Here is a 21,469-nt window from a genome sequence, read left to right on the forward strand (position 1 = left end):
GGCAAAGCTCAGTGCTCACACAGGATTGGGTATCTCCTCGAAGCATCCAGCAAGGTGAAACAGGTACTGGAGGAGAGCAGGGTTGGGGTGTAGTGAAGAGGTCACTTTACTGCTCTTCCCTTCTCTCCCTGCTCTGCTTTTCGTGGTCCTGACACATTCCTAGAGCCTGTCAGTCCCTGACAACACATGAAAAGCACAAAAAAAAAAAAACTAAGAAAATCCACTTCTGCTCTTTTAAGGGTTCAGTCAGTGGGACAGGTCTTCCAGCCATCACACTGTCCTTCTGGGGATGGCAGAGGCATGGGTGGAGGTGACCTGATCAAGTTACTGGTGGTTGATCCACTACAAATTTAATGTACTGCCTACTTCTTCTAAATCAATTTCATTGCTCATTTTATCCAGAAGGCAGCAGCATCTCAGGTCATCCATGCAGGCATGAGGAGGGGTCAGGGGCTCCTTAAGGCCAGGTTGCTGCATCATATTTTTTCCTAATCACGCAAGGATGTGTGATGCCCCACCAAAGAGTATGGCAAAGCCTGTAAATCAGAGACAGAAGATGCGGTGGGGTGTATGTGCATGTGTATGTGCATGTACACATGGTGGGGGGTGTCCTCTGCCTGTGCGCGCTGTGAAGGGCAGGACAGCATGAGTATATCTATCCCATGACATTGCACTGCAAATATGCAAGTGTTAAAATAACTAATCAGAACCTGACCCTGCAAATAGATGAGCAATTCCTGTAAGGCACCAAGGTTCAGCTCCTGTGCTAATACATTAACTGTCTATGTTAATCTCAATTAGGCAGAAAAGTCTATACATATTAAAATTGTCAGCTTTCTTATTTTATGTGTGTAAGGGCAAGAAAGAAGTCAAGTAAATGTGTGGATGACACTGCTGCGGGAAAACACAAAGTACACCAGGGAAAAAGCCCTTTTTTTTTTTCCTTTTTCAAGGCTAATATGACCTCAGGGCTCCTCAACACCGTATGCCAAGAACCTGTGTGCCATTGCATGGCATGGCACTGATCCAGAAGCACCAGTGGCATCAGAAGATGCCGTAAAGTTCTCCCCAGCCTGCCACCTCTGGGGCATCATTCCAGTCTTAAGCTGGAGGAGAGGTGGAGTCCAGTGAGAGCAGGGCATGAAGAGAAACTGAGGCAGGGGGGCCAGGGGCATAAGCCAGGTGGCAAAAATAAACCTGAATTACTAAGGGAGGACAGAAGGAATGGGAGAAGCCAGTTGTTTCTCAGCCCAAGATAAATGATACTGAAGAAATTTACCAAATAAACTGGGTAATTTTACCCAAATAATTGGGAAATTTTACCCCCCAAAATTTACCCAATAATTTATATCAATGAAACAATACAGGTCAGAAATCTTTTCCATGTGTATCTGTGGGTGTTTACATGTGCTATGATGCGTCAATGCAGCTAGAAAAGGCACTAGCAGGTAATGATTTCTTTCTCATCTTATTTTCAGTATGACTTTCTTGTCCTGCTTCTGCTTCACGCCTGCTGGCCTGAAAATGGCAGTTCACCAGTTCAGATTTCACCATCGGCTTTGGTAGTTAACACATTTGTGCTTATATAAAGGCTATGAAGGACCTTAGTTCTTCTGTTTAAATAAAAAGTAAACTCAATCCTTTCTTTTCTTTTTTCTTTTTTCTTTTTACAAATGACAACAAACTGTGAACACAGGTAGGAAAATAATTGATGCATTCTAAGAAACTGTCAGGTGTGAAAAATGTTGAAGGCTCAACAACCCTATTAATGCTATGAGAAGGTGTTAGACAGCAGATTTATGTAGCAGCACCAACACAGCCTAAGATATATATGACAGAAAGTAAGAAAACAAAATTCTGTGCAACTACTCCATGTTTTTTTTTTCTTCTAGAAGCAGTTCTGCAATGCATGATCTGAAACCCAGCAGCTGACAGAGGGATATGAGGCAGGTCCACCTAGACAGAGACCTTTATCAGTCCTTTATCAGACCTTTATCAGTACCTGCATTGGCATTCCTGCAGGGGTTTTGGAAACACAGCTGCAGGTGGCAATAAAAGGGCAAAGCAGTCTTTTCTCCCTTCATGTTTCTGTTGCTAGCTCATTTGCCTAGGAAGTAGATGAGAGGGAGGTTTAAATTGTTCTCCCCGTTTAAGGAGCTTCCTCACTCCTGCCTTAGGCTCTCTGTCCTGCCTATGCGTTAGTCTAGGCGTCCACAACACCAAAGGGCCCTTCTCCTCTGTAACCAGCCATACATGTAATTGGTGAGATCCATGGCCTCTTTTTGCATCATCCCAAAGACATGTGGGGCTGTATAGCCACGCTCCTTTATGAGTCTGAACATGAATACCCCCAAAATATTCTGGTCCTATTTGATTACCAATATATGTAACCAGGCTTCAAGAGCTGAAGGCACTTTTCAAAGGCTGTCTATGCTGATGCTGCTGTCCCCAGAAGAGTTGGTTTCAGTGTTTATCTCTTTCCTTCTCTCCATCACTCAGCACTGTGTTCTTTATCTTAAACTGCATGGTATCATGCCCTGATCCCTTTCAGGATCCCTTTCCCATCCAGCTGTGGATAAGTCTATTGCAGAGTATCTGCCATGTTTGTCTCTAGACAAAGCACCATGACGAAAAACCAAACTTTTCTATAACAGCCTGAGTTTTTTTCTTTCCATCAAAAACAAAACAAAAGCTCTGAAATGCATTAATTTCCCATTAGAACTGGAAATGTTCTCAAATCCAACAACATTGCCTTTGCGTTTCACTGTTCTGCTGGCATTTCAGAAGTTTCAAATGAAAAATTAGCCTTCAAATAGTAGGATTTCTTGATTAGAAAAACTTGTTGAAACTGTAATGGAAAGATCAGAACAACTTCATTAGTCTTCATTAAATAAAATAAACGTTATTTCTATTCCCTTCACATGCAATCATATATTGCGACTATTAATATTTCAGAGATGTTTCTTTTGTCCCAGAATTGAATGTATAAAGCTGCAAACCTCCTTGCATGAAAAACAACTTACGATCACTAGAGTGACACGTAGTTCATCTTTTTTACTTTCATTAATTTTCTGTAAATAGAGCACAGTCACTTTGCATTGTTTGCACTAATGGAGAGCTCAGAGCAGTTTACCCTGTTACTACTTATCATTTATTTGGGTGATAATTTTAAAAAGCTTTTAAATTAAAATGATAAAGATGGTTAGGGGGAAAGACACAGCCTTTCAGAAGGTTTCAAGTATGATAGATTATCCCAGCAGAAAAAATGGTTCTCGTTGAAGAGATGTGCCAGGGCTGACCGCACAGCTCAAGCAATTTTTCAAGCCCCTCACCTCATGTTAAGCATCTTTCCCAAAGCCATTTTGGAGCATGATTGCACCAGCCCTCAGCTCACCCCTCTGCCAGGGGCTCAGCCTCATCCAGCCGGTCCCTGGAGCACCTGCCAGCACAGATGAATGTTTTTTCCCCGGTACCTGGGCTCTGATGAGGGACCCACTACAGCTCTGTTCTGCTCCATGGGTATCAGGAAGCCACTACCAGGGACTGGTGACACCGCCAGCTGAACTCACCATAGTCTTTGGCCTCACCATATCCCTCGCCACTGTTCAGAGCAGCAAGGGCTCCTGGCATACTCTGTCCCATGTCTGCACCCTCTGTGTACGCTGCCCAATACACATGTGAAAAATACCCATGTTTGTGATGGGGCCATTGTAACCAAAGTACTTGAGAGAAGGAGGGACCCCTGGTCCTTGGCTGGCACCTTTCTGCAGTGCTCAACCAAACAGACACCTTCCAACGCTAATTTCCCTCCCCCATTTACTAATTATTAAAAGCTTTTAATAACGTATGTTTTAAATAATATACTTTGATAATATAAGCTTTTAAAATCCAAGCTCTACTCACATTCCCCATGCTCCTCAGAGCCCTGCACCCCCTCAATCAACAGAGGCCAGGCTGGGTCCTCCAACACTGTCCAAAGTGGGACCACTGCCTGGGGGCTGTAGCAATGGGTGACACCCAGAAATCCTGGGGTTTGCTCCAAGCTGTTTAAAGGAGACAAACAGCTTCATAGCAAGCAACACCCTTGAGTAAAGTCAGCCTGGAGAAAGTGACTGTCTGTGGTAGCTGTAAGCAGTGGCCTGTTATAAGGCAGGAGATGTGTGGAGCCCGCTGCCCTGCAGCATTCCTGGCACTCTCCCTTGCTGCTGTGGGGCTAACTTAAGGCTGATGAACCTATTACATCCAAAATACATTTATTCCCACCGTCAACCTTTTGAGCTCCACTTACTGAGTCCTCCCGGGTCTGAACATTGTTTGTCCCAATGCGGTGGGAGGTTTTCAGCCATGCAGTGTTGCCAGTGTAAGAGCCACTGTGACACTGGCTGTGTGGGGGCTCCTCCAGGGAACTGCTCATCAGCTGAAAGGGTATAGGCATTTCGAGAGAAAAAAAAAGTGTTGTGTATTTCTGTCATTAACAGTTAATTTGTGTCACTATTGGATGCGCTCATCATACCACCCCAGGCACTTTCTGAAGAGGGAAACTTGCTTAAAATAGTGGAAATAGAGATTACACAAGTGTCTTCAGCACATAGCAAGGCAAGTGAGCCTGTTTTGCCATGGGCAGGGGCAAAGCCACTGATCTAACAGGTTGTTCCAACCTAGAATGACTTGTTTGTCAGTAGCTCTGTGTGACAGCCAGTACTGTTTGACATGGTAACACTCCAACTAGCATCTCCCTCTCTTCCTACAAGGGCTTTGGTTGCCTGCCAGAGAGATCTGGGGCGGGCAGGAACACCTGGCCAGCTCTTGGGAATGATTTAATTTCCTCCCACTAATCTGGTTAGGGGCTCTGAGACAAGAAGAATGAGGAAAGACAGGAGCAACTTGAATCGTTTCCCATAAAGGCAGCTTATCTGGTTCTGCTGACTATGGAGAGAGCCTAAAAGCCTGGCTGACAAACTTAAACACAGAGTTTGTGGGTTTGAAAAAAGACAAACCACAAAGCAGCCAATATGCCTGCTCTCCCTATTGACTAGCCCCTCCAAGCACTACTCATGCATATGCATCGGAAAACAATGCATGAGTTAGGGCATCCTTGCTACTAAATTCACTTGCACCCTCCTCCCCTGAGGCTGATGGTGCAGGACCACAGCATATTGATGGCCACCATACAGAGGAAAGTAGGTCCAAAACATTATTGCGTTTAACTTGGCTCTTATACTTCACTCAATGTATTTTACATATTCATTTTTCCAAGCCTTTCCTGCCCATTAACCAGGACACCTTGTTTTTATGGTCAAGCAGGTCATTCATCTAAATTTACATCAGCTATCCATCAACATTTATTCCTACCATGCTTATATTATAATTGCAGCTTGAACTTGGCAATTACTTTCTAACAAAAAAAAAACAATTCCAGCAGACAACTCAAGAAAGTCTCATTTAACAAACTATCTTTTGTTCTCCTTTTTTCCCCCAAAACAAACAAAATCCAGTCAGTAGTGAGTTCCCTTGTCACCCCTAGATGCTGGGAGAAGAGGTAGGTTCTCGCTATTCTGAAACAATACCAAATACCAAATGCAGTCAACTGAGGAAACTCCTTTATGCTTACATTAGCTTCCAAAATCATGGGCCATACCAGCATCTGGATGCTGGGAGTGCTTCCATGCATTAGGTAGCCAGTGAGGCACTGCTATAAACTATAAAGGTAATGTAAATTTAATATACGATCTTTACACAAACCAATATCCTGCAAGCTGGGCAGAGACAGAGGGGTTGATTGCCATTCCCCATTTTCTTCAGAAAACACCAAGGCTGCCCTCACACTAAGAGCAGGTCAGAGTTTCTTCTCCAACATTTTTAAATCCAGCCCGTTTCACTCCTTATTTCACCAGACTGAACCAAGTACTTCCATAGAAAAAATGCAGAAGACACTTCCCAGCAGTAAGGCAGTAAGAAAGAATTGAATAGTGTTTGGTATCAGCTGTAAATTTAGTTCATCATAAAGCACTTAGGAGTGGGTTTGTTCACAGTATTAGATTTGGGAAATGGCATATGGCATATCAAGTGATTAAGGCTGTAAACTGTACATTTAAGGCCTGCTCATAATGAAGTTCTTGAGAATTTTGCAATTAATGGGAGAATTGGGCCTTTCATAATCTATTTAAGCAGAATACATCATGTGCCATGATAAGCTCCACAGCAAACAAGCTGTCCAGGCATTTGTGTCCCATTGGAACCCAGAAGCCCTCTGAATTGCAAACACCCCTGCCCATGTTTCAGAGCCGGGGGATGATGGGGCGCAGGCAGGCGGGTGTCTCCACAGACGGCCAAATGCTCTGAATGTAGCAGCGTGATGTCCCCAGTGCCCACCTTCTGACAGCCACCCAGCACGACCGCTTTATGCAACGAGCATTTGTCATTCTGTTTTTGTGTGCTATTCAACATTTTGTGAGAACAACTTCATCCCGGAGCGCCGCTCTCGTGCAGTCACATCCTGCTCTCCCTCCGCTCACCCACAGCTTATGAATTCCTGAAAATAAGGAATTTTAATGGGAGTGCTGATTCAGCCTGAACTTTGCTGTACTAGCACAGAGTGCATTGAAAAGATGAAATAAAAGGACCTTACAAGCTCCAGCTCTGTGTGCCTGATGATTTTCTCTAGGGAACAACCTGGCAAGTTATCTGACAATACTCATCCAGAGAAGCTTTCGGTTTGCCTGTGTGCTGTGCATGCCAATGAGGTCTGGAATAAACAAGCCGCGCAGCAAAGCGGTGTATTGTTTATGCATCGTCACATTCATCTATATATAACAATTGGTCCTAAATTAAAAAAGCAGGTATCAATATTGCCTATGTGCTGGCTCCCGGGGAGAAGCCTGAGGGAAGAAGGCAGAATTTCAGTAATAAGGGGTCTTTTCCTCCAACTGATGTAAACAAACAGCCTGTGCCATTGTAGCAATGTTTATGCCAGCAAATACCCTGAGGTGTTGCACAGAAATCAATCTGTGATAATAAAATCTCAGCAGCTCCCGAGGTCAAGCCCAGGCCTTGCTGTATGTTTGGGGCTGGGGGTGAAGGGTGAGGTAATTAGAAGGGTAAACTCTTTTAATTTGTCAGAGCACGGCTCATGAAACACTATCTTCCAAGCCCTGAATACCATGCCGATTACGGCTTGGTTCGATCAAATTCAAGGACAGGAGAAATTGCAGTATGGAAAGCAAGTAGAATTGGCTGCAAGCTGCATGAATACGTGTTTAGAGAAAACTTCTGCAGAGGAGTCAGCTGGGAGGGGACCACTTCTATGGAAACCAAATGACTTGGCAGGTATTTTTCCACCTCCCTGCGATTGCTTATTCTCATTGCAGCACAGCCAGGCCAGGGCATGGCAAAGAAATGTCATGCCTGGCTCTGTCACCTCAAGGAGCATCATGCCCTGCAGTGACTGTGATATAGAGGACAGAATTATGGTTTCACTGTAAAACCAAGCAGGGTAAAGCCTTGTTTCACTGTAAAGCCAGGCAAGGAGTTGTCTATGATGACTGTAATTTGTGTGGCTATCCTGCACCTCGGCCAGCAGGTCTAAGAGAAGCAAGTAAAGGAGTCAGGTAGCCATAATTTTAACACGCAGGAAAAGCCAAGCTTTGCTCTAGTTCTCCCCTAAAGCTCCCAATGTCCTTGCAGCAGTGACATACTGTTGTTACCCACACAGTCTCCTTTTCTGTTCCTCTGACTTCTGAGCACAGAGGGCTGTGGGCATGCTGGCTCCTGGGTTACAAGACTGGGCTCCCATCACTGTGTAACTCAGTCAAATGAACATCTGCATATTGTCCTCCAGCTGCTCTTTAAGTTTCCTCCCTGACTGAAAAATCACAGCAAAGTCAAACCTCCACTGTGCAGAAAGTTTGGGCAATTTATTAATGGTTATGAATGACCCTGAGATCACACTGAGCTGGAGCTGCTATAGGGTGGCCATACTTCATGATGCTTGCAGTGCCAGAAAGAGCCATGAAAATCCTAAGACTCCATCCCTCAAGTCCAAACACCCCTGAAATACCACAGGGATTTAAATATTGCTCTTACCACTAGCGATGGTCATGAAATTGCCTAAGCAGGTGATCTATATATGGTATAAAGCTCAAGTTAGGTATTCCTGGAGTCTGATGTAACAATGCCCCAAGCCACTCTGTACAACTAGAAAGAGGCTGAGGAGAGCAAAGTGGTATGAAACAGAGCTCAAGAGACTAAGTCTTCTCTGACCAAGAGGTGATGTTGCTTCTGGAGAGCCAGCTTGGATGACAGCTCCAGATTTTGACTGGTCATACAACTCTTCCAACTCAGAAGGTCTCCAGTCACTCACATCCTTATGAGGTTTTTGTTATGACATGATGAAAGGCAAGGCTGGTGCTCTTTCCAGTGGTGTCAGAAGCCCCATGAGAACTCATGGCCACCAGGACCCTCTTATTACCAAACCTGGTCAGAAAAGAGATATATTGGGGAGAAGATGTTGGCTTAAGGAAGTATGATTAAAACTTTCTTTTCAAACTTCAGGCTTGTTTTTTGTACCAATTATGAATGAAGATTGAAGTTGGCTTTTGTTCTATTGATTGAAAAGGGGAATGATATGTGAAACATACTGGAAAGGACGTGAGATTTTTACAGAGCTGCTCAGATAGGATTGATTCATCATCACTGAGATTTTAGAAGTCTAAAGAAAATCCATACAAAAGATAGGGAAGGTTTTTCAGACCTCAGACATCATCAAAAACACTACTGCTTTTTGAACATAAAAACTCCACACACTGCAAGGAGCCTTTGGATTCCAGCATTTTTAGCTGAACTACTCTTACTATAGATTTTAGATCTCCCCTCACAGTATCTGTCCTTCATTTCATCATTCTTTTCACTATAACTTAAGCAAGAAGCAGGAGGCTCACAACCTACAGTCCTGCCACTCACTGCTCTTTGTATCATCTTCTGAGTATATTTATTTAGAAAGAAAGAAAAAGACTTTTGATAGTGAGGAAAATCTAGAAAGCAGACCCCTGCAGTTACACAGTCCTGGACCTTGGGCCAGCTTTGTGCCATGGACTGACCAGATCCTGGCAGTCTATTAGCAATCAGATACAAATCCTAAACAGATCCAGGTCCCAGACAGACCCAGCTTGACATTCAAAAGCCCACAGGCTTACAACTTTATTTTTTCTTAGCTGATTGTCTTTCACTTTTGACCTAGTATATAGATTAATAAAACAGAGGTTTTTCTTTGGGTAGTAGTTTCTCCACCACCCTGTTAGACTGTTGAACCCATGTACACAAGGGATTGGTCCAACAAAACTCACACTGCAGCACTGCAACTGAGTGCAGGCAAAAGCAGACTTTAGTCCCCTCTGCCTGTGGATTTGGTATGGTAGAGCCACACCACAGCTGCCTTTTCCTTTGAGAATGTTTTGCAGCCAGCCAAGTTTTAGGACCAATTTGATTTTCTGCAAGCCTGCTAATCAGCCAGTCTTGCTGCCCTTCCCTGTGCCCTCTGAGGGTATGTGCTAAAACCAGTGCGCTCTGGAGAGCAAAAAAGCAGAAGTGGTTCATAATACGTTTCTGTAGGACTGGATTCACAAATCACAGGGTTTCTCAGCACATCAAAAGCTATTTTTACCTAAAATGGAGCAATTAAACCCAGCTCACATCACAGTGCAATTCCCGGATAGGTGAGATTAGCTGGATGGGTCTTGCCCTGCTATTAGGCTGTAATCTGAAACTGTATATCCAATCTGAGCTGAACAATGACATTTGTGCCTGCAGACATCATTTCTAGTGGTGACTCTGGAGTTTACCTTGGCTGAGATGCTTGGGGTCAGGGCTGGCCACAGGAAGCTGCCATCTAATCCTTCCATACCAATTTCTCAGATGGTTCAACACTGCCACCTCTGAAAATCCCAAAAGTATTTCACTGGCTTTGCTAAGGGGACAGTGATGGCAGATCCCGTTGGCAAACAGGCAGTGCCACAGGCATTTGATCACTATTTTTGATCCTCTCTCTAAGGCATCTCCCCACAGATGAATTCTAACTTTCCTACTGCACACTGCCTTTAAGCTACACCCTCAACATCAATAAAAACGTGTTAACAAATGAGTGTGATGAAGCTAACTAGTCCAGCAAACGCCTGAGAATATGTTGGTTTCCTTAATCTCTAATAATAAAATTAAAACCTAAGAAGAGGGTTTTGTCCTTTCTAGCACATTTAGACTGTATTTCTTCTTCCATTACCTTGGCGAAGATACAAGGCAGATGATATTCAATTCAGGTGATGAGGAGCCAAAACAGGTTTGTTTTTCGGCTGTTGGCAGCCTGGCAATCAATCACTGCAGCCCCATGGGAAGAGCTTTCTTCTTCCTGCATCCCTGGAGAAGTGCCCATGACAGAGCCTCCAGCAGCCTCTGCTCTTTCATTCCCAACCCCACAGCACTGCAGGAGCTTGGGGGTGGCACAGGTGCCTCACAGGCTGCACACACCTGAAAAGGACTCACAGCAATCCCCAAAATCCTCCAGAAGATTAAGGGAGAGGTGGCACCCACTCAGGTCCCAGGGGTGCCGCAAGCCTCCCCATGCCCCAGGGACACCCATCAGCCTGCCCGTGTGCTTGCAGCAGTTGTCAGCCTCCCCCAACAGCTTCAGGCTCTTTCACTCCAGCCCTTATTTGCAATATCTACTAGCTCTGACTATTTAAAGAGATCGGAGATTTACATCAGGAGACTTTAAATATAGAAGTAATTTTGTGTAAACTCTTGCCTTTATTGCAGCAAGGAGAAGGGAGGGAAAAGCCTTTCTTTTTTTAGACTTGGCAGGAAACAAGCAGTTAAATAAGTGAATACTATAAAATGAAAATCTTAAAGTGATTACAAGTATGAAAGGAGTGAATATCAAATTGAAACAGCCATTTAATCAAGACAGAGTACAGAAATCCAGCAAGTGGCCTCTTTCCATGATCCCATAGAGATGCAAAAGGAGGCAGCTTACTGTAGCATTAACAATCTCAGTTGCTTGCTGCTCACTGCTGATACCCCAAAGTCTTCCACCCTTTGCAGCTTTTCACATGCAAAATGCCTTCCTTTATGGATCACCCTTGATGTAAAGCAGCTTTAATTATCCAAGAACTGAAATAAAGATGAAAAAGTAATTGCATTTTAATTGCTTTAATAATGGCTGCACTGACTTAAATACTGAAGGGTAAAGATTAGAATACCTTTATGTTAAGATGCATTTCCTTCAAACACAGCTTCTTTGTATTTTGTGCCAGTCTTCCCTCACCCCATAAACATTCACATCAGTGTATGCCACGTTTATTCCTAAACTCCTGAGGTGGTTTGGTGTGTTAGACAGTGATATCTGTACACTGGGGCTTTTTACCATAAGCAATTTTAAGGTTGAGAGATTTTCCTGTAATGTACCAATACCAGACTTCTCAGCTTGAGATATTTGCTTATACCAGCATCTGAAGACTGGGCAATAACAGCCCTTTGGAGATGGGTGACGGCAGTGGGAGGTTGCAGTGATGATGTTAAATGGTGGGGAAAGTATGCTGTAATGCAGGCAGCTCCCAGAGCCTGACAGAGAGTATGGCTCTGATGGCCCCTGCCACAGGGAACCTCGAGTTGATTTTCCTTGTTACGTGCAGTGGGCACACAAAATCCCCAGGATTTTGGAATGGGAAGGGAGGGCACTGAAGAGGATTTGTTTACTCTTCGCTGTACTTTATGTGCCCGTTATGCTAAAGCGTAGGTGGAAACAAATCCTGCCAGTCAGCTGCAGTGGTGGGAAGAAACCTTGCCAGGCAGCCTTTGGCAAGGAAGCTTCAAAAGCCTGACCTATGCTGCCATAACGGCACTTTGGAAATGAGTGTGACAGTCACTGTTCAATACCGGTGTATCGGCCCTGAATGTCTCAGTTGACGGGCTTTCCTTCCGCACGAGGAAGCTTTCTGCTTTTGTTGTCATCTCTGTCACAACAGGAGCTTTAATTCCTCACACCAGCTTCCCACCGCAAACCAGGGCTCTCTCTTCTGCACACAGTTCCTCCTGTCTCTACAACACCCAGCAGTATCAAGTCAGACAGAATAAGCTCAAGAAAGGTAAAGATGCAAGCAGAATATAGAGTGAGGCTATTGACTTGGCATGCCAGACAAAGGCTGGACTTGACTCCAGATGCGAGCTGAACAATAACAAAAATCTTGTACTTTATCACCTTTTAAAGTACCTGGAGACATGTCCAAACAATTGCTTCCAATGAATGATTTCAGGCAGTCATTAGCCTCATACAGAGAGAATAACACATGTAAATAACAAGCCAGTCTACTGTGAGTAGAAAAAAGTTATCAAAACCATTTTTAAGAAACACTGTAATGCACTGGGGGGGAGCAAACCTCATTCTCTCCCCCTCTCCCACTCCCTCTTGCTATTCCTCTTCTCTCACTGGTTATGACGCTCAGTACGAGTTCAATACTGATGGAGGTTATGCTGCATTTTCATAAGCAGTCCAGAGGGAAGCCTTGAGGTTATAAAGCTGTTATTATTGGAGTAGTTCATTTCTGCTGGAAGAATCATTAATTCAAATTGCAAATCAAAATGGAAGCAAATTCCTCTATTTATTAAGCAACTAATTTCTCATTTAAATTAAAGCAAAAATAAGCCAGATATTGGCTATGCCTCAGCAGACTCCTGCTCTGTGAGCATTAGAAACCACAGCAGGTTGGACAGACCCAGTTCCCACCAGGAGCAAAACAAGAAGTAAGTCACAATATGGTCCCCCCAGGTGCCCAGTAGACCTACGGACCTGATGATGCTGTTACCCTGAGCTGACCCCTCAGTGCAAAACTGACACGTGAGGAACAGCACAAAAGGCTGCTCTGGGGGGAGATGAAGCTTATTGAGAAAAGATTTTGCTATGCTAAAAGCAAGAGTAAAGTAAATATTATAGACATTCTTCAGCCCCGTGTAATGGGAATACCGCCATAGTTAAGGCTGAATTGCAATTTGCATTCAAAAGTAGAAAGAAATTACTATAGTTCATTGCAATGAATGAAATTCATCTAATGAATTAGCATATGTTGCTGTGAGACCATTTCCAGTTTCAGAGGAAGCCAAATTTTGTGCACAAGGCTTTAAAAATATTTTCTGGTTTTTGCAGAAATACTCTCAGATGTTCTTTCTTGAAACATCTCCTCTCTTCCCCCACACCACTGCAGAGTTCTGCCCAGGGAACCCCCAGGTTCCTGGGAAGTTTTGTGCAGCCTTTCAACTTTTGTCCAAGCAAGGAGAAGACCAGTGAAGCCATCTGTGGGTGCATCAACAGGAATGTGTATATCTGCCCTGAGGAAAGGGGATGGTGTGGGGCCAGGTCAGGAGAAGAAGCGGCAGCTATGCAGGGCAAGGTGAAGCCCACCATGAGCAGAGGGGCAGACTACCTCATCCAGAAATGCCACCATGCTTCTCTCCGGAAAGCCTGGTGCCCCTGAAAGCAGTGATGCTTCATATGTAAAGTATCCTGCAATGCTGTTTATCACTGGTGTACCTACAAACTCCTCAGATAGGAGTCAAGCAGCACAGAACTTTGGCAACATGAGATCTTGCGAGCTCTTCCATGCTGCAAGGACCCACTGCTGGTCCCCTCCCTCCTACCCTGCTGCAGCTTCATGCTCTGCGCACTGCAGGGTAATTTTGGGATGCTTGGTAGGGTTTCAGTCTCACATTTAATTGGACACATTAGACTTGAATATAGAACTTAATAGACCAGAAGGAAATAGGGCAGGTGGGGCCAATGGCCACAAGATCTTGAAGCCCAACCCATGCCTATGCTCCTCCATCAAATTTAGCACCTCGACAAGAAAAATCTCTGCCACTGATTCAAAGATGCTGTGAGCACAGGCAAGACTTTCTCCCTCTTCATGCAGCTTAGATCTTCTGGCTGGTCAGATCCTCTCTGCTGGGCTGCAATGATAAAGGTAAAACTCACCTGTGTGCTGCAAGAGCCTCTGAAGTATTTTTTATAACACTCTTAAATGACAAATCATCTGTAGTAATTGCAACGTTTTCAGAGTCACCTCAAAAAAGGGTGCTGCCATGATCCAGCATGACTGCAAAGCTGGACTTGGTCTCACAAAGCCAAGTTTTCTCACAAGGTACTTGTGTTTCCTGCTCCTTCTTCAAATACAGATAAAATAAATACCATATTTTTACCATTAAAAATTCAGCACCTATATTGCTTAAGCTATCAAACCTATTACGAACAAAGTGCTAGCATATTTTAAAGTAATAAACCAAGCACAGTATCTAACAGCGAGGTCATTGCATTGTTCTTGGAAAGTGCAGTAGGAGGATGAAATTGTATTTGTGACAAGGGATATCACTCGATTTGAATATCAGCTCTATTAAACAGAAAATAACAAATGCATCAGCTCTACAGCACCTCTGATAGCACGCTGAGGAAAGTATTTGGTAGGGTCAGTAGGTAAAAACTGAGCACAATAATCCTCCTCATTGCTGTCTTCATGGGGAGCTCCAGAAGTAATATGCATTTACAGGGAAATTTAACAGAGTCTATGGAAATTTATTCTGTGAGAATTTTCCTTTCTTCCATGGTAGTTGTTTGGATTTTCTTTTCAGGTTCAGATTATGAAAATGATTATTCAGAGGGGAAAACAGCACTGCAGAGATGCGACTTTGCAAACAGTAACTTCAGGAGGAGTAAAACGTTATCATCAGAGAACATGGCAATTTGATTTACAAGTGAGCAGACAGGAAAACGTGACAGTAAGAGAATAAAGATCAGCTCTCACAGCATGCAGCACCTGTAGCACTGCCATGGGCTGACAGTGCAGCTACTGCATAGCCTCCTGCTGCACTCACCAGCTTGTGCAGAGTCTCTGCCATTTGCAGAGCACGCAGTGGTCTGTAGAAGGTTAACCACTGCAGATATGAAGCTAGCCTAAATTTGCCCTTAGCTAAAGCTTCCTTGAGGCTATACAAAGCCTATTCTGCTAAAGGATAGTTCAAAGGTCTGTGTGCTTCTCCAATACTTCCTAAATTCATCTTAACCATCTTATGAGAAGTTTATGTGTCTTTCTAGAGCCCTCTTCACCTCAGCAGGCTTCCACTTCTAAGGCAGAGACCCTTCAAAACCCTTTTTCAATCTGAGCCTCTGCTGGTGACCCTACTCTGTAGCTCGCACACCAGCCTAAGGGCATGTCATAGCCAGCCTGCAGACAGCTTTAGGAAAGGGGTAAGGGAGAACACTTTCACAGAAAGCATCATCAGGCTGTCAGTGGCCTCATTAAGCAGAGGGCACCTTGGTCCCCAGATGCACAGGGAGCAGCATGCGGGCCATTAGCAAAACCAGGGCTGCCCAGGACACAGCACAGGCTGCTGTGGGGCTTACAGCAGGATGAGACTCACTGCCCTGGCAAAGGAAGGGGCAGAGAGCAGGCAGGTTAATTAGTTCATACTTTTAATTAATTTACCATTGCTAATAGATGTTACAGATATAGTCCTGGATTCTTGCTTATCTGACAGGGTACATTTACTACATGTCAAACGGCAGGGTATGATTTCCCAACCATTTCTGTCTGCGTGTGCACAGACAGTGTTCCTGTGAGCTGTGTCTAACTGGTAGACAGTATTTTGGTCTCCAAGCCTCATCTCCTTTTCAGACTGACCACTAATTTGGTGTCAGGCAGGCTCCTCTCCGCTGGGCTGCGATGTGTTCTGTGTGTTTGAGTGTGCTGGTTTGTCTCTGGGCACTGCTGGGGTTTCTTGTTATTGCTGGAAACAGTCATGTTTGAGGCTGCCATCTTTTCTTCCGTTCTGCTCTCTTTTACAACGGAGGGAAGGCGCTGTTCTCTGCCTGCCGTGAGACCTGACCTCAGGCAGAGCTGCTGAGGGGGCAGGAGCTGATCCCAAGTCCTGCCACATCCCTTCCCACATCAGACTGCCAGTGCCAGCGCTGCTCCTGCCACAGTCAGACTGCAGCTCTGCTGTTTCTGCCCTCATTGCCATCCTCCCAGAGCACAGGCACTTGCTCAGGTTGGAGCATAAGGGGAGTCTCACTGAGCATAAAGAGATGCACATGGATTTCAAATTAATCCTTTGGACAAATGTCTGCAGGAGAGGGCTTCTGCTCTGCAACCAGCAGAGCCTCAGGAGGCAGGCTCTGAACCCCTCTAAGCTGTCACACCACCCATATGAGTTGTACCACAAAAGAGCAGATTTTTGCCCCAGAAATTAGCAGCTCACCACACTGAGATGTCTGCCACGTTTACCAGCAGCTGAGGCATTGTGATTGCTTACAGGTAAGCCAGTGGCGCCCTGGATCTGTACTTCAGCACTAGGCTCACATCACTGGAAGAGGTTAGGTTAGAAATCCAACATCAAGTGAAGAATGGTATTTCTGTTTCTTCCCTGCTGCATGAGGGAAAACTAGAGGAGAAAGAAGAGGTGAGAGAATCAGACCTGAGTGCTTCCAGCAATAATTAATAGCAAATGTGGGCAGCACACACAGAGGGCTCCACAGCATCCATGCAGAGGAGCATGTTTGAGCCAGAAAGCTAGCCACTGAGACTGTTGAATCAGCAGGGAATATTGATGTGATTAACAATGATTTGATTTGGAAACCAATAGGAAGGAGATTGTTTGCTTGCTTTGTCCAATTTAGTCCATGAAATACTGGCTTCAATACAGGGAGAAATTCAGCACAAGCAGGAAGGGGATTTTGAGGAGGGGTGGAGTGGGGTGTGTTTGTTATTTTATCAGACATCCGTCTGGATTCTAGCTGGTGAAAACTGGAGCATTCAATCAAGTGTTTTATGTGTGTCTATAATAATCCGAACAAAGGAACAGCTGACAGCTCATGATCATTTAAAGATAGAGCAATTTCTATTTAGCAATCTTGTGACTGCATTTTCTGTATGTACGTGCAAGGCTTCCTAATCGTTCTGTGGGTTTTGTTGCAGCTTGGCTGCAAATGAAACACTATGAATTTACAGGAAACCCAGCACAAACACTAAGTCCTTAAGAGGAATATTAAGAAGCCATTCTCCTGGGTTGCAGAGCGAAGAGGCTGCATATGCACAGCTATTAAAGGCTGCCAGGTATAAGTTGTTGGGCTTATATTCTAACCCTAGGAGGAGTGATAATTCATCACAGGTTGCTTGTATTAGAGAGGAGCATTTCTTAAACTTTAGTCACGTTAAATTGCCTCTTCCACTTTAGCTCCAGGGAGCTGCTTCTGCCAATAACTCCTGGGAGCACTGCAAGAACTCTAGGTGTTTTCAGCAGTGTGGGCTGGGAAGCAAACTGGTCACTGATAAGTGATCTCTCCTAACATTAATGTTTGTTGAGATATGTGAAAAGCTCCATGATGAAATCCCAGACCCAATTTGAGGGTCTCGTTCTGCCACATTATTTTGGCTGAGTAACCACTCGCTCCACAGAAACCACTATAAAAAGTCAACACAAGAAAGAGCAGTAAATGACACACCAGAGCTGAAAGCTTGTCAACTTAGTATTGCCCTTGGGAAATTTATCCTCCTTAAAAGCAACAGCTTTGCCAGTTATGATGTAATTATTTCATAACTCACTGTGGGAAATCGAGGTTTTGTGTGCCCCATGCAATCCAACAGGTTACTCAGATACCCATGAAGTGCTTAGTCACTCCACTTAGTTACTTTGGAGCTGCAAGGCTCTCCCTGGCTTGAATCAACATGGGATGTTCAAAACCGAGTCAATTATGAATAAGGAAAGGTGATGAAATATGACAACGTGACAGCCCTGCCGTTTGCACAGGTCCTTCCCACAGCCTGCGATGGGCACAGGCTGGGAGGGTTGCAGGACCCAGGCTGTACCAGGCACCTCTGCCTACAGCAGGAGAGCTGGCTGCTAATTCCTTTCCTCTCCCACAGCTCCCAAGGCAGCACTTCTTGAGTACGACCAGAGGTGCTGGAGGCTGTCTGCTCTGCTGCTGGAGGCTGTGTGAACTCTGCTGGCCAGAGAGCTGAGGACTGGCTTACTCATCAGCACAGAAAGGAGCAGGACTGCTTATACAGCTTATTGGAAACACTGATATCTCGGACACCTCCTGTTGAGACTGCTCACAGACATCCCTGGTTAGAACTTATCCCCTTGCCCTTGCTGTCCTTAGGACCAGTTTCTCCATGTAGTTGTTACCCTTAGAGAGCAAAACTTAAACCTCCTCAGAAAGTCCTTACCTTTCTGATCCAGTCCTTGACCTGCTAGAAACAAAATGCCTCCTTTTGAAGCAGGAAATCATGTCTGCAATGTTACCACCACAATTTCAGCATGTCCATGCAGGCCTGGACTTCTTTGACAGAAAAGTCCCACCAGCTGAAGAAACCTCAGTGCTTTTGAGCAGTGGGCCGGCTGCAGCTCTGTTTTCTGTGCCAGAACACATTTCCCCTTCAAACAGCTCAGGAAAGTTGAAATAGCTACAGACCAAATGAAGTGCCGAAATACCAGCTTATAGACGATGCTCTGCTGCTTAGAACAGATTAACACGTTTTACGTACAAAAGCAATGAATGGAAACATTGAGTTACTCTATATTTAGACATTGGGCAATACCAACATAATCCAAAGAAAAGTAGGAGAACAATCTTGCAGTGGAAAGTGCCATCAGCAGTGAGGCTGAGCCCAGACTGCAGCAGTTAGCAAGTTAAAACGATTACAGCAGTTGGGGCTGAGATCACCTGAGACCTTAGAGATTTTTTGCTAACCTTTTTTCTGCAACTATATTCTTCACACAGTAGACAATTTGAGTAGTGATTCAATTCACTGCAGCCTCCTCCATGAGTCATTACTGAAGCAACTCCTAAGCAAAGGTTAAGCATTTTAAACAAATGGCTCTGCCTTTTGAGAGGGGATGCAAAACCCAGCTGGCCACAACTAGGCAATCAGAGAAAAGGGACTTCAATTCTCACAGGTGAGATCCATCTACATCCACTGATGCATTTCTATTTCAGGAATTCAATGCTACCCTTTTGTCTCTTTGTGCAGCTATTCAGGGAGGCTCTTTATCTCTCTGTTATATGTTTGTAATATTTATTCACATAAAAAAAGACCTAGAAGACCTGGACAACAGCCAGAGGTTTTTCAGATAAAAAATACCCCTACCAGTAAAACTTATCTAATTGGAGTACTTCTGTAGCTCTGGCAGCAGAGGAGACTATTCTCTCTCCTGTGTGTGGAGAAGGAGCGTTTTGGTGCTTCTCTGCATTATGGAAGGGTGACTCTGCACACAGGAAGTTAGTGCTGCATGGGTTTTTTCTATCTCTGTAATACACTCACCCAACAAAGCACCTGAAGAGCTGCCTCCTTCACTCCTATTTCATCAGTGTGGATGGAGAGTGGCAGACACACAGTACCAGTCCTCACAGCACCCCATACCTCCATTGTGACAGGGTCTTTCAGCCTCTGTGCCCAGTCTGAGCCTGCTGAAAGCTTTCTTTTGCCACAGTACTGCCCCAAAGATCTGCACCCACAAGGGTGCCCTGCACTGGGTCTGGGTCCAGACTACAGTCCTGGGGACAATTGGCTCTGCAGCTCAGTACTTGGCTCAGCAGCTCTCTGGGCTTCTATAAAGGCCCAGTTGTACTTAATTCCAACAGCATTCAAAACTAATACCACCACTGCCTGTACGCAATAGCTGAGCCATATCCAAACTTTGTGTGTGTGAGAGATAAACACTACACCATCTCGTGGCTTGCCTATTAAGGTGTTTGCCCTGTTGTTCTCACCAACATCAGCACTGCTGACAAAAAGCAAGCAATGCATTTTAATAAATCTGGAGTGCTGTGTTTGGTTTCCCAAGTAGCTCTGCAGGCAGCTCAGCAAAAGGGACCTACACGCTGCTGCAAACCAGACATCTTTGGGGAAGGAGGAAAGGGAAAAGCAAATATTCCTGGGGTTCAGATGAAAAATCTTCTGTGCAAACAGGCAATCCCTAAAGCAAAGGCAACTGCAGAGCTATTTTGATTCAACAAGCCTGGGAATGCTGAATTTCTTCTCCTGCAGAGTCCAGGAAAGGAATGAGACAAATTCCCAGTGCCAGTCAGTGGAAGTATCGGTTTTGAGAATACCCCATCACTAACTTTACCCCTTGTTCCAATACCACCTGCAATTGTTTGCTAAAACTAATATTCTTAAAGCAAAATCGTAGAATCCTAGAAAGGTTGGTGTTGGAAGGGACCTTAAAGATCTAGTTCCAAGCCCCTTGCCATGGACAGGGAAACCTTCCATCAGACCAGGTTGGTCATAGCCCTGTCTAACCTGGCCTTGAACACTGCCAGGGATGGGGCAGCCACAGCTTCTCTGGGTAACCTATGCCAGTGTCTCACCACCTCCTCATAGCAAAGAATTTCTTCCTTATATCTAATCTAAATTTACCCTCTTTCAATTTAAGGCTATTCCCACTTGTCCTGTCCCTACACGCCCTTGTCCCAAGCCCCTCTCCAGGTTTCCTGCAGCCCCTTCAGGCACTGGAGCTGCTCTCAGGTCTCCCCTTCAGGAGCCTTCCCTTCTCCAGGCTGACCCAGCCCAGCTCTCTCAGCCTGGCTCCAGAGCAGAGCTGCTCCAGCCCTCGCAGCATCTCCATGGCCTCCTCTGGACTGGCTCCAGCAGCTCCACGTCCCTCTTGTGCTGTTGCCCCAGAGCTGGATCAGGGCTGTAGGGGGGGGTCTCCCCAGAGCACAGCAGAGGGGGAGAACCCCGTCCTGCTTGAGAGCCCAGCACCCAGGGTGGGGTGGTTCTGGGCTGCAGGCACACACTGCCAAACCATAGTGAGCTGCTCATCGAGCAACACCCCCAAGTCCTTCTCCTCAGGGCTGCTTGGAATCCGTTCTCCTCCCAGCCTATATCTGTGCCTGGGATTGCCCTGACCAAGGTGCAGGACCTTGCACTTGGCCTTGTTGAACTTCATGAGGCTGGCATTGGCCCACCTCTCAAGTATGCCAAGGTCCCTCTGGATCCAACCGTTCCCTCCAGAGTGTTGGCAGCACCACACAGCTTGGTGCCATCAACAAACTTGCTGAGGGTGCTCAATCCCTGTCACCAGCAAAGATGGTGAGCAAGGCCCGTGCCAATAAGCAGCCCTGAGGAGCACCACACCTCCTCTTCCACTGTTTGTACCTCTAGAATTAACTGCCAGAGTTCATTCTCTATTTCCCTCCCCCTAAAACGCCTGGCAGACGCTTAGCACCCTACATCACTAGATGCCCACACCCTAACTGCATCTTTTCCCCTTGCCTTCCCTTACGAAACTAAAAGCGGGCTCCCCGCGCTCCGCCGCTCTTCGCCGATACATTCCTGTCCTCTAGTGGGAAAATCGAGCCTAGCAACTTCTCTCGCTCGCGGAGGAGAGGGAGGAAAAGCCCCGAGGCACTGAACGCAGTCAGTGCCTGGCAGTG

At 45.3% G+C, this 21,469-nt stretch overlaps 1 long non-coding RNA gene across 5 annotated transcripts in view; it reads right to left on the reverse strand.

Moving 5' to 3' along the window:
- The window catches only part of LOC134156906 (uncharacterized), a 40,446-nt gene that overhangs the window by 10,682 nt on the left and 8,295 nt on the right, over window positions 1-21,469 (reverse strand). Inside the window, exons 3-4 of one of the 5 annotated variants that reach the window (XR_009962120.1) lie at window positions 11,923-12,084; window positions 10,775-11,157 (exon numbers count right to left, since the gene is read on the reverse strand). The exons of 2 other annotated variants lie outside the window; for them this stretch is intronic. This is a non-coding gene — a long non-coding RNA (uncharacterized LOC134156906). 2 more of the 5 variants (XR_009962119.1, XR_009962118.1) reach the window with 2 other exon arrangements.

This window comes from Pezoporus occidentalis, unplaced genomic scaffold (assembly GCF_034315485.1).
Source record: "Pezoporus occidentalis ecotype Australia unplaced genomic scaffold, CSIRO_AGI_Poc_V1 ctg91, whole genome shotgun sequence".
In the NCBI taxonomy this organism is placed as follows: domain Eukaryota; kingdom Metazoa; phylum Chordata; class Aves; order Psittaciformes; family Psittacidae; genus Pezoporus; species Pezoporus occidentalis.